A 14,595-nucleotide genomic window follows, 5' to 3' on the forward strand; every position below is an offset into this window, starting at 1 on the left:
GGGGTAAACATCTCTGAGTGCTATAGGGAGATATATTTGAGAAATGTGTTTTGTTGAGTTCTCATGCAGCCCAACCTCTCTTAATGCTATTCTCTTAAGGCAGCTTAGTAAGGGGATAGCAGAATAATATTTGGTGCCTATATGGAATTACCCTGTGAGACTTTGGGGAATAATCTACTACCAATATTTGTTTTTTGAAAGGGGGAAGATTTTTTATTTGAATGCCGGTTTCACGGTTTTTCAGTTGTAATCAGAACAATTTCAATGGCTTTATTCTTTTGAGCTTATTTTCCACTTTAACAACCTCCTTTCATTGCCTTCAGGGTCTGCACAGTGGGGCAAAACGGACCTGTGAACTTTAGGCATGAAATTAGACTGATGAGTTTAAGTTCTTCACAGCAAGTCCTTCACAGCCCCTTGCTGTATTTCTGGTATATATTGCCATATGTAGCGTTGGCTATAATTAAAAGATACATGCAAATAGTAGAAATATACAGTTTTATTAGTTTGTGTTATTCTGTAAAAGTTGTAAAAGGTTTAGTTCACTATTGTACAACTTGATTTTAAATGGTTCCTCACCCTGAAAGTAGTCTATGGGCCAAGAGAATCTATAATTCATGGATAAGTTTTCTTTAAACAGCCACTACAAACTTCAGCTAACTTTAGCCACCACAAGCTAACGATCAATGGATTTGATGGCTGGCATGTGAGCATGTTTTAGTTTTTTTAAAACATGCTCACATGCCCCCATCACTTCCATTGATTGTTAGCTTGTGGTGGCTAAAGTTAGCTGAAGTTTGTAGTGGCTGTTTAAAGAACCATGGATTACACTTTATCCGGGCCCATAGGCTACTTTAAGGGTGAGGAACCATGTAACATAAAGTTGTAAAATACATATTAAGAGGGTTGTTGGTTTTCAGCCCAGTGGGGTTTCAACAGTAAAGGCCGTTATTTGATGCTAAACTGCCCTCTAGTGTAGAAAGGTGTGGCTGCAGATATTCTGTCAGGTCCCACTTTACAGTAAGACCAGGATTCAATCAAAGGAGCGTTGTCGACATACACGCAGCACTAGACTTTTAAAGGTAAGTTACAATTGAGCCGACATCCCAGTGTTTACCATGAGTAGGATCTCCGTGAACATCAGGGGAATTGCCTTCAAAAGGCACATTGCACTGCGCTTGTTGACGACGTGCCTTTGATTGGATCTCGTCCTAAGTGTCCCTAATATACCTATATTTACATGGTACTGCTTACATAGACAGATACAGTATCATTACATTGTTATACAGTTTTTTGATATAGTTCTCACCATGTAGAGTGACTGCAAAGCCTCTGTGGTGACTAATCCCCATACATCAAAATAGTTTGATATTCTGATTTCATATGATCAGTTATCAGTGTCACAGCCTTTCATACTATTGTCATGTGAACGGCAGGGTTCCTGATATTGTGTTACTGTAAACTAGCTCTCTTCTTGTGTAGTGTTAATGAGTGACTTTCATTGTTTTTGTTAGTGTGTCACAGGGATGTTCCCTAGCACCTAGCCCCCACACCCATCCCCTTTAAAGTGCTAGCAAGTGATTCCTACTGTTCTAATCAACACTCTGCTTAATTGGCAGCATGAGCTCTCATTGTTGTACAGAGTTGTCTGTACTTTGTTTTCCCGTTGTATTACGGATGTCTTTTCAGAGCATCTCAGCCCGTTATTTTCATATCATCATCATCGTCATCATCACTGTGATCGTTATTGTAGTCCTCCGTCATACATCACAGCACAGTGGCACCTGACTGATGGTGAAGTCTTTTGGTTTTAGCCATCAAACATTCAGCAGAGGGTGCTATTGCAGCTCCTATGAACACTGAAGAGAGCCCTCAATGGAGTTTTACATGTTGATGTACATACAGTGTGTCTGTCTATTTGCCTGTCTGTCATTCTGTATACTATGTGCTTTAGGCATGTACTTTTGGACACTTCTATATTATTCTCTGAAGTGTGTAATATTGTGTAGAGTTAACTTTGAAGAGCCCAAAGATAAAACGTTTGTTTTTAACCAACATAAGTCAGGGCCACTGAATACAAGCGCTCTGCTCAAACAAAAATGGTCATTTTAGATATTTAACCATTATTATCTACTTTTGATATTTCCCCCTTGACCAGTAATGATGAAACCAAAAAAATGGGTAATAACAGGCCATACATTGTATAATGTAAGTCATTCTACCAAATTTGACTTTCCTAAGCCCTTTGAAACTGCTTTTCTGTTGTTGTTTTTCCTCGACCTGGCACTGTGGCACACCACAGACCGCAGTAACACTTTGCAGTTTGCTCCGTGTTCTTCTCCCACAAACAGCAACACTTGAGAGAGTACATGGGCGGCAGCAGCGTTCGCAGCTGCTTTGTATGCACGCTCACAGTCGCACGCCGGGCCGTCAGTATCTGCGAGCGGTGTGATTAATTAACATCCAGTTCATAACCCCCCAAATTAGCGCTGGAGCACATAGGCTAATGAGCTGACTGTGAACCTGGAGGATACAATAACCACACCTCATCTATCAATACTGAACTTTCTCTTAGCTAAATAGGCCCAGGCATGACTTAACTGAATCTCTCTCTCTCTCTCGCTCTCTCTTTGTCAGTTTATACATCATTGACCATAGTAAAATACAGTTCATGAAATGGCCCATGCCTTTTCTCTCATATCCTATAGCCTTGTCTGTCTCACAGGCTGGTCTTTCTCACCCATTCACCTTGAGTGACCATACCTGGCCAGTGAGCTCACCAGTCTCAGCCAGAGCCCCGACCAGCGCTGTCAGTGTCAAGCCTAGTGGCAGTGACGACAGCTACACAAACATATACGATGTAGTTCTTATTTCTTTCAAACTACAACCAAACCAAATGCATTATTTTGCCATTCAGTCACAATCTCCTGATGGTTTTCGGGTGGACACGAAACAAACATGTTACCTAGACAGAGCAGAATACATGTAACAGTACCTCGTTAGCTCTCAGAGACCTCGCTAACAGCTAACCCACTTGGCCTGTAAGCCACATGGTCCCATCCCGAGCTGCCGGCCGCTGTTGCCGCAGGTGATGATGAAGATGTTGGCACAAGCAACACAGACTCAGGTGCCATCTCCAAGGGAACCAGCATGCACTGTGACAATGTGATCACCTCTCAGGCGACTGACACCTGCTAACCCCAGCCTGCGAAGCTGCCTAACTGGAAGCAGACTGATAAGGCTGTTGTATGAACGACACAATGCCTTTTATGACAGGTTATAAAAGGTCATGACAAGGGAGATGAAGACAAAGGTTATGGTAAAAAGACTGCATACGCTACTTTATGTAGGAAAGACTGTGGGATACTTTATGTAGGAAAGACTGTGGGATACTTTATGTAGGAAAGACTGTGGGATAATATATGTATGATAATTGACTTAACACAAAGTTCTGCATTTGATTATTATTATCTCATTATTGCTTCAGTTTAATGTTTAAGATGTTTTACTTGAGGGATTTTCCTTTAAACTGTGTTGACCTCAGTTAGTATATAAAAATAAAAGTCGCACACTCCATACACGGTAATGTATTAGGTAAAACACTAACGTTTGGGGATTATTGTGCCTTCTTCAGGGTTAGCAGGACACTTATGTAGGCTGCATATTTGGCAATATCATAAGATGTGAATTGAGTTTGTAAGCTTTTCTTATATGATGATGACATATTGTAAAGTTTTCTAAGTTGGAGCTGAAATATAGGCTCTTGAGCTCCTGGGTAGCTCAATCAAGTTAGACTGCAATCCTCGCTTTATTATTATTCAACATTTTCCCTCTTTGATGTTGATGTTTCGGGTTCATCCCTCCCAGCTAAGTACTGTACACACTCCAAGCTTTTTCATATTTAGGTGTTGTCCCCCTGAAGCAGCTGTTTGACAGGGCTCAACTCCATGTAAACAGCATCAACTTTTTCTTTCCTTGTTAAATCAAAGGAATACAGCCATGAAATACTGCTGGCCCATATGAAACTTATTACTGTATTGTAAAAATCAAGCATAAAATGTTTATACTACCAGAAACCAGCAGTATTTTGTAAAAGGACACCAGTTTATTCATAGACATGTTGTTTTGAATATTGGTAATTTATGTCATATAGTGCATTTGCCCAGGTCAGACAACCTCAATAGCTCATTGCTAAATAGAAGTATTTTAAATGTTCATTGGTTCATTAAATAAGTGCGCCCATTTTGATTGGTAAAAGCATTCACTGGGCTTTTTCTTATTGGCTCTCCCTTATGGGCCAGGTGACCATTAAGCATCCATGGGTCCGAGCCTTTTCATTCCCTATGTCACACGGCGCCACCGACAACAACAACAAGGAGTGAGAAAGGATTTAAGCTCCCTCTTTAAAAGTGTAATGCTATATTTATAAGCCAGTATTTATAAACACATTTGCATATATCAAGATGAAAAAGTTGTTTGAATTGGGGGCAATTTGCATTTGGTGAAACATATGGCGGAGCCGCGGAAGCCATGGGCCATGCCTTCATTACCCGATCTTCGTTTCATCAGCTCCTCGCTCCCCCGCTGAGCCTCCCCACGGTGTCGCCTTCTGTCCCCGAGGTTCCAGTGACAGGGGACAATATGTCCCCAAGGTGAGGAGCAGGGGGAAAACCGTGCGCGCCGCTTCTCCAATGATTATTTAATCAGACTTTTCACTCTGGATCTTAAGAGAGGAACAAGGGGAGAGAGACAGAGAGGTACAAAGTGGTGCTTATTACCCATTTGTTCAATGCTGGGAGGAGAACGAGGGGAGACGAGGCGATTGGTGATTCGTTAACGTGGAGAGAGGTTTATGAGAGAGAAAGAGGAGGGTGAGAGGAGAATATAGTATCCAATATAGTAGAGAGGAGAAGTGAGTGGAGAGGAGAGATGGGGACAGTTGATAAGAGAGGAGAAAAAGAGCAGTGAAGAGAGGAGAGGAGGAATGAGAAGGGCGAGAGAGGAGAAGTGAGAGTAGAGGAGGGCAGAAGGGAGAGGAGAGGGGGGCATGCAGGTGAGGCGCCGGTTGGCAACTTGGCACTTGCCCATCACGGCTGGCTGCAGTTCGGCGTGCCACTCACGCCACATTTGCATGTGCAAAAAGGGCTTGTGTTGATCCGCTGCGGTGGCACTCTCCTCTCCTCTCCTCTAAGCATGTGTGGTCGTCACTGCTTGTGCTTTGTGCAAGTGCTTATGAAAGGGGCTCATCACAACTCTCTTTAGTTCTGATCTGATGTGTTTTGACAGGCGATACCTAGTCTGGTCATATCTTTTCATGACTTCAGGTTATTTTCAGTCACTATTTGGAGCCCGAGTGCACAGTCAGAGAGGGGCAGAAATAGTACAGGTCACAGTTGTCCGTCACGGTTTCTCTCTTCAATGTTTGTCTTGCTATTTCCATAGTTGATTACATTTGGATGCTGCTGGATTTAGAGCCAGGTGGCTTTTACTGAAGACTACTTTTAGTCAAATATGGTGAGGTGAAAAACCTGTTTAGCAGATTCTGTGTTATTCCATTTAAAAATGAGTGACCCATATTTTTATTGCAGAAAAATCATTCAATTGCACTTAAATTACCAGTAGTGAAGAAAAAAAGTAACCACCTGTTTAGAATTTGTTTTTGCAATTGCTCTATATACTGAACACTTTCCCTTCTGCAATTTTGTTCAATCTTTTCTGCAGGAACTGTACTGCAAGAACAGACAACAGGATGTATCATATTTATATTTTTAACAGAGAATAAAAGGACATTGTCTTTCCTACATAGAGTAGCCCACAGTCTTTCCTACATAGAGTAGCCCACATAGTCTTTCCCACATAGAGTAGCCCACATAGTCTTTCCTACATAGAGTAGCCCACATAGTCTTTCCTACATAGAGTAACCCCAATAGTCTTTCCTACATAGAGTAACCCACATAGTCTTTCCTACATAGAGTAACCCCAATAGTCTTTCCTACATAGAGTAACCCCAATAATCCTTTCTACATAAAGTAACCACAATAGTATTTTCTACATAAAGTAACCCAAATAGTATTTTCTACATAGAGTAACCCCAATAATATTTTCTACATAGAGTAACCCCAATAATATTTTCTACATAGAGTAACCCCAATAGTATTTTCTACATGGAGTAACCCCAATAGTATTTTCTACATAAAGTAACCCCAATAATATTTTCTACATAGAGTAACCCCAATAGTATTTTCTACATAAAGTAACCACAATGGTCTTATCTACATAGAGTAACCCCAATAGTATTTTCTACATAGAGTAACCCCAATAGTATTTTCTACATAGAGTAACCACAATAGTATTTTCTACATAGAGTAACCCAAATAGTATTTTCTACATAGAGTAACCCAAATAGTATTTTCTACATAGAGTAACCCCAAGAGTAACCCCAATAGTCCTTTCTACATAAAGTAACCCCAATAGTCTTATCTACATAGAGTAACCCCAATTGTCTTATCAACATAAAGTAACCCCAATAATCCTTTCTACATAAAGTAACCACAATAGTATTTTCTACATAGAGTAACTCCAATAGTCATATCTACATAAAGTAACCACAATAGTATTTTCTACATAGAGTAACTCCAATAGTCGTATCTACATAGAGTAACCACAATAGTATTTTCTACATAGAGTAACCCAAATAGTATTTTCTACATAGAGTAACCCAAATAGTATTTTCTACATAGAGTAACCCAAATAGTATTTTCTACATAGAGTAACCCCAAGAGTAACCCCAATAGTCCTTTCTACATAAAGTAACCCCAATAGTCTTATCTACATAGAGTAACCCCAATTGTCTTATCAACATAAAGTAACCCCAATAATCCTTTCTACATAAAGTAACCACAATAGTATTTTCTACATAGAGTAACTCCAATAGTCATATCTACATAAAGTAACCACAATAGTATTTTCTACATAGAGTAACTCCAATAGTCGTATCTACATAGAGTAACCACAATAGTATTTTCTACATAGAGTAACCCAAATAGTATTTTTCTACATAGAGTAACCCAAATAGTATTTTCTACATAGAGTAACCCAAATAGTATTTTCTACATAGAGTAACCCCAAGAGTAACCCCAATAGTCCTTTCTACATAAAGTAACCCCAATAGTCTTATCTACATAGAGTAACCCCAATTGTCTTATCAACATAAAGTAACCCCAATAATCCTTTCTACATAAAGTAACCACAATAGTATTTTCTACATAGAGTAACTCCAATAGTCATATCTACATAAAGTAACCACAATAGTATTTTCTACATAGAGTAACTCCAATAGTCGTATCTACATAAAGTAACCACAATAGTATTTTCTACATAAAGTAACCCCAATAGTATTTTCTACATAGAGTAACCCACTAAGGGCTCGATTCAATCTGTATATCTGAAGTGAGATAGAAATGTAAAGGTCATTTCAGATTGAGCCGTCATGTTGCATTGACCATGAATGCAGTCTCCACTAACGCGGGAACATTGCCTTTAAATTTCAATCACTCTATAACGCTGAACTTCCGCGATACAGATTGAATAGAGCCCATCGTCTTTTCTACGTAAAGTAACGTACATAGTCTTTCTAACATTAAGTAGCCCCAATAGTCTTTCCTACATAAGCTCATTCCAACAGAACACATGGAGACAAAGGTTATCTCCACCAGGGTTAAAACCATCAGTGGGCCGGGCCCTGAAGAAACAGAGGCATTAAGCACAACCGGGCCTGAGAAAACGGCTTTTCAGCTATGTACACAGTCAATTCAAAATACTGGTTTAATTAATTTCCCCTTATGATAATGATTTCATCTGGGCCAATAAATAGACATTTTCACTTAGTTTTATCAGCGCGCGGAATAACCCTAATATTTCTTCTGCCGTTTAGTTCAAGTTAAAATAGGGGTATACAGGATGGGTGCATGTTTAGAGCCACACATCTACACATTCCGACTGGGGAAAAGCATCCAGTCGGTTAATAAGTAATGACTGCCCGAGATCACAGGAACCTTACACTACAGCAAAACAAGTTAAGCACAAGCTTTGATAATGACTGTTAATAATTCAATGTGTGTAATTATCCCAATATGGAAAGCAACAATGGTGGCGGGACGCTGTAGGGATGATGAGAAGCGATTACAGCGAGAGATCGGGGTCACAAGATCAAGGGGGACATGATAGGCTTCCATCTTGTCGAGTCGACTTTGTTGAACGTACAGGTGTTGTCGTCGAGACAGACTCCGTCAAACTAACTCGATCTTCGGTTTCCTCCGTTTATCAAGGGACGATGGGATTCTTTGGATGACTGACAATATGATTTACATGCCTCTTCAGATGATCGACACGAGCACAAATGACAGTATTTTCTCGAATTCCATATATTTTTGGAGGAAATGTATTCATTTCAATCAATTCACGAGACACTGCCCTAGGCTACTGCTTAACATTCACAGGTTCACAGTATGCTCTGGAGTTTTGAGTAACCTAAATGAACTGTGACCTATTGCTTCCTCAGATATGTACCTCCTTTGTCTGTGCCTGTGATTCACTCAGGGCCCACATTTTGAGGTGAAGGATTTGCAACTCAAAACCATTTACATTAATGCCAGAGCTAATCACTCTATTTGTCATCTCCAGATTTGAATCTCATAATGTGCTCCAAAAAACCTGGAAAGAATCTGGCGTCACACAAAATCACTGTCTTTCAACAGCCCCTCTCACTCTTTTACGTGAAAAGGGCATTCACACGCATTCGGCATCCATTGTTGGGGGGTAAATGACTAATCATAACATCATTGAAGTGTGAAACAACAAACGCGGTGTCATTGACAACCTTTGCTCCCGAGCGGTGAGAGTTAATTCCATCTTGATGACACCAGGCTCTTTCAGGCCTTTTCAGGCCATAAGCAGCTGGAGCTAAGAGCACGAGATGAACGAGGGATGAATTCCACATGAGGAGAGAGAACAGAGGGGTAGAGTTGTTATTATACCTCTATTGAGGGGCTAAGAGGGGCTGCTGAATTGCCCTGGATTACATGTGTCTAATTCCAGCGCTAGGCCCTGTGAGCACTGAGCAGCCACTGGGCCTAGGGCCAGTATTAGGCGCTGGTGGAGCGCTGGTAAGAATAAGATCACAATTGCATTTAAAGCCCAGAGAGGGAACGAGAGGGAGAGAGAGAGGAAGCCTATGAACCCTAATTGCCAGATGGCGAATATTTTCGCTCCCTTTCAACGGCGCATTAATTGCAGGGCTGCCCGGGGGTTGAGACGCACTGATCAGTGTGGTAGAGGATCCTGACCCTGATTATCCCCCGTTGAAGGAGGGAGGTAGGGAGGGCGAGGGGGGTTGCTACAGATATTCACCCAATCATTTGCCTATCGAGCCACCTGGGCCTTGACACTAGGGGTGGCGAGTGTTGAAGGGGGGGGGGGGACTTGGAGGGTCTGTGGGGGCAAGGGGAACGCTGGTGGGGTGGTAGGGCTGCGGTTTAGGAGGTTTGAGGGGTTGTTTCAACATTCCGTGAACCCCCCATCCAACACAAACTCCCTCTACCCACCTAACCCTCCTTACAAATCCCTCTTACCCCACCACCATCCTAACGCCCCCTCGGCGACTCGTTTACATATCTCCCAAAGATGTAATTGAATTAAATGATGCTTTCTTGGGGGCAGCTGCCACAGCTGCTGTTTGTGGCATGTCAAAAGGGCCGCCACTTTAAGAGTACTTACATATGATCCAAATTAGCAGGTCAGATAGGCAGGCGCTCGATGACAGGGCTGAGGCTGCCAGCGCTACGAGGGGCCCACAGCTGGGAGCATTTCATTGGGAGTGAGGGGCCTTTTCAGTTTAGACCCCTGATTATGAAGGGTGAGCACACACACACACACACACACACACACACACACACACAGATGTACGTACGTATGCACGGACACACACACACACACACACACACACACACACAGGTCACTGGGGTAATTAGGGAGCATTAGTTAACTGTCCCATTAGATGCTCATAAACACGGAAGAGCAGGGGTCAGGGAGTCAGAGGATGAGCTCTCTAACCAATCAGCTGTGATTACTGTAGGACAGGAAGTGATGCATTGGTAAAACTGCCCCTCAAAAATATACATTGAGGTAAAATGATTTTTAAAAAACACACATTTTGAATTAATTCCATTACATACAGTGTTTTTCCGAGGATTATCAAAAGTATTTATAGCTGAAATCCGAAATAGGCGCAACAGCGCCACTGTCCGCCCCAGGCGCATTTGTTATTGTTTTTGTTTTGAGGAAATGAGCGTCTAGCGTCGTGGTAAAAATACATCGCTGTTCTGTCGCGCGTGCAATGATGTCGGACGTTGTTTGAAGTAACGTCTTTGCTGTTTTAATATCGCAAACGGACATGGCAGTTTACCGCCATGGATTCCAGCATAAAGGATGATGTTATTTCGAACCAATATCTCAATATATGTCCCAACATTGTTGTTTGTCATTGCTCATTGTGTTGTCAAATTATTTCAAATGTATGCTTTAGTAAAGTCACTGCTTATTATGGTATTAATAGTTTGCATTAGTTGCGCATCCAGGGGATACGTTTATATTCCAGTAATGCCTGTCATACTAATCAGCTTTCGCAAACAATTATCTAATGACTTGTCACTCAAAATCCGTCTGGCAATTATGTTTATTTTTACTGCATGGCAGTGTGGTGTTTATGACAAATGAACCATTATGTAATTGCACCTCTGTTTTCTTTAAGAGGTGTGCTGTATGATTAGCTAGCAGTAGGATTGACATAATTAGACAAATTAGCCATAAAGTTAACACGAACATTGCCAACCTTATGTAAACAACCTTGCACTTATAAAGTGGTCATCAAACATGCGATGACAACGTGTGAAAATGTTTTAAGAAATGGTGTCACACCGCTATGAAAATGTGTTAAATTATATATCTAAACTATTAGATAAGTGCTTTACAGTGTATGTGTAATTACAGCGAAGCTATAGATGTTGATCATGATTCCCACTGTATGTTAAAAATCATGCCGTTTATTACCTAGTTCATTCAAGCCTCGTTGCATTGGTGTATATTGAAGAGTTTATTTCCAAAACGCTGTATCCATACACTATCTTACAGTAAGTGCATTCATCTTAAGTTATCTTAAGATGAATCCACTTACTGTAAGTCTTTCTTGATAAGAGCATCTGCTAAATGACTAAAATGTCAAATGTAAATATTTTACATACAGATATTACTTGATTTAATTATTTGTTGAAAAAAATCTATAATATTGATGTCACATGTATCATTGTACAGTTCTTTATTAATAAACATAGTTATTTGTTACATTTGACTGTGTAAAACCTAGCACTACTACTTATTTCTCAGAAAGTGAGGCGGATATATAACATTTTGCAAAAAAAACATGATTATTTGTCTCTCTGTAATGAAACCATCAAGTGATAGATATGAAAGCAAGTACATGGAATGTCATTGAACAGCCCCATGCCATGATTAGATGGTGAAAAAACACACCAATCTCTTTCATAATTTCTTTCAACAATAAAAGCTAATTTACCAACATTTCTGAAAATGGATGTATAGCGTTTTGGAATGAAACTCTTTATCTGCCTTTATCAGACTTATCATCTATGAGGTCTACCTGTATGTTCTTCTCATAATGTTATGAGAGCCTACCATGCCTACAAGCCTACCATGTTTCCTAGCTTCTACCAAAGCTAGGGAACACCACTACTAACTAAGAGTATAAGGCTTGAAGTTGAGTTTATCGTTACCCATTTATGTATTTTTTTGTCTTATTATTTTTCTATTACTTTTCTTTCTTTCTCTCTGCATTGTTGGGAAGGGCCCGTAAGTAAGCATGTCCCTGTTAGTCTCTAAACCTGTTGTTTTACGAAGCATGTGACAAATAACATTTGATTTGATTTGAATCTAAGGCGTTATTGTTTTTTCCCGTCCTGTGGCGAGCAGAAAGCCTGTGACTCAGCTGTTTCCATGTTGCATTATAGAAAATGAATGTGAAGGCACACCAAACAGGCCCTTTAAAAATGCATGAGCGCTCCCCAAACCTCCCTCTCCCTCCTTCCAATAGAGCTATCACTGGGGCCTGTTATCTCCCGAACCCCCAGGTAGAAAATGGTAATGATACCACTTAACATCGCTGCACATATGGAGGGAAAATGGAAATGCCAACAGCACCTCAACTATAAAGCAAATCAAATTGAAATATTAATCCGCTGATTAATATAACATTATGAGAGCCCATTCTCTTTGTTGTTTAACAACAAAGGGTTGCAAAATAAGCAACTGCCTAAGAGGTAAGGGGTTTAAAAGAGTCCCACAGAGGTGCTAAAGCCCCTTTCAAACATCATTACTGTGCATAATGTATTCACTTCCACAGTGCTGAGATTTGATATTGATGTTTACTCATTTATTTTTTAATTAATGTTCGTTGTTAATGAATTCTTTGATGAGAGGCATTTTGTAAATCATTATCCATGGAAGAGAAAGAAGGGATGCAGCGTTTCTCGGCCGTTGAACTGGGTGTAACAATGCTAGGTGGAAAGAGAAAAAGTTGATGAAAAGTGGGGTCATTTGTCCAAAAACAATCCCCAGCGATACATTTTTTTGTTGTGGGTTTGTGATCGCAACTTCTATCCACGCGGGGATGTGTGTTGAGAGGTCGACTGGGAGTTGCACTGGAGTGTTGAGCGAGTGAGATACTTAGCTAATTAAACGAATCTTACTCAAGGCTCCAAGAGGAGGAGATACAGGTTGGTTTCTCCAGAGCCTTTGGTGGAGCCCTGTCCTTCCCCTCATCTATATTGATCACTGGGGATCTTATGGGGGACAGAAAGTGAGCAGGGAAAACAGGAAGTAAAGTGAAACCACCATCGTTCAGCATCAGCAAGAGATAGTTGAACAAACTGTTTACTCTGAGTTTTACAAACACTTCTTGTATTATTGGTGAAGTACTGTACTGTATGTTCCTCAGTTACCACCAAAGAAAGATTGTCCTATGACCTTGGATGATACTGAATCTGTGGAATCACAGTAGGCGGTTTGTACCATTTGGCCATTGGTTAGTCTCGAGTCCCCTACCCATCTGGAGACCGCTTTGAGGAAGCAGAAACCTGGACCTCGTTAGACAGCTCTTGGCAAGGCCAGTCCTGTCTCTCTACAGATACTGCACGAGGCTGTTTAAGGCTCTAATCCTACCAAACAATTAATTGCGTAATTGGATCAATTAGGCATCCCAATTGGTCACTGATCTGCCCCAGTTGCATTCTGGTTTATAAATTCATGGGAAACTTTATCGCAATATAACACCACGTTCCGTTCTGCTACTATTCACCTACATAAAAAGGAATATCCGCCAAACGTTTACTCAAAAATGTTGAAAAAGATTGTATGAAATGTCTCTAAAGTGGAATTTGAATGAATCCTTGATCCTCTCTAGGTTTTAGGCAACTCATGCAGTTTTGTATTTAGTATGGTTTGGTCGGTATCACAAACATTTTAATTCCATTTCAATTATGAAAGCACTTTTCAAGTCTACATGTCTTGTCATATTGCAGTATATGTTTTTGAGACAGAGGGACAATCTTTGTGACTTATTGTGTTTGCAATATCTCAATGTTCGTACAGCATTTTTTCTTCCTATCCTTCCAGCCAGTCTCAAACGGAGCCCAGCCACACCGCTTTAACGGCACATTTATCAAACAGTGAAAGCGAGCGTGGTGCAGATGTTACGCCTGTCGTAAATGATTGCTCCCACTTTCCCAAAAAATGTCGCAACTAGAATTATGGCTTTTCATCAGCCGATATATTTCACTTGTGATTAATTGCAACACTCACATTTGGATCATTTCTGCACAAGAGAGAGCATTTCTGCTTTGTGAAATTGATATAAAAGAAATGCAAATCGATGGTGTTCTTGGCACCAAACATATGCTGCCACAATGCCAACAAGCCTGCCCCTGACAACCCCAGCTGGGGGCTTGTAAGACTTGCTCTTGGCAAAAGACGTTTTTTCCAGCCGCTTTGCAAATGAACACCAATTAATACGAACAGCATCCAATTCTAGTCCTGCACCTGGTTAAGTCTCTGAGATTCTCCAAATCTATTACATGCTAAGGATCCAATGGATTGAAATTCCATAAAGATCATCATTGTATTGGTGAGTATGTAAAATCCTCCTGAAATCCAAACCGAGACAAATGACTCTGGCCCACCATCTCAGCTCAGTTTTTTTCTTGATCATCAGGTACAATGTAGCATTTTTGTCCTGTCAAATATAGCTCACCACTAACCTGTCTCTCAGCAAATGCATAGACATCTCGACTAGTCAGTTTCCAATCGACCAAATTCTGAGCTGCTATGGTAACATCCATGTCTCTCTCTCTCTCTCTCTCTAACTGATAGTCACCATATGACTTATGATGGATAGGAAGCTTTAATGAGCTCTTACAAGCAATTAAGTAATCAGGGAACCCCGCTGCTCAGAGCTGGAGCTAGCGAAAG

The sequence above is a fragment of the Salmo salar genome, chromosome 02 (assembly GCF_965601325.2).
Source record: "Salmo salar chromosome 02, fSalSal1, whole genome shotgun sequence".
In the NCBI taxonomy this organism is placed as follows: Eukaryota; Metazoa; Chordata; class Actinopteri; order Salmoniformes; family Salmonidae; genus Salmo; species Salmo salar.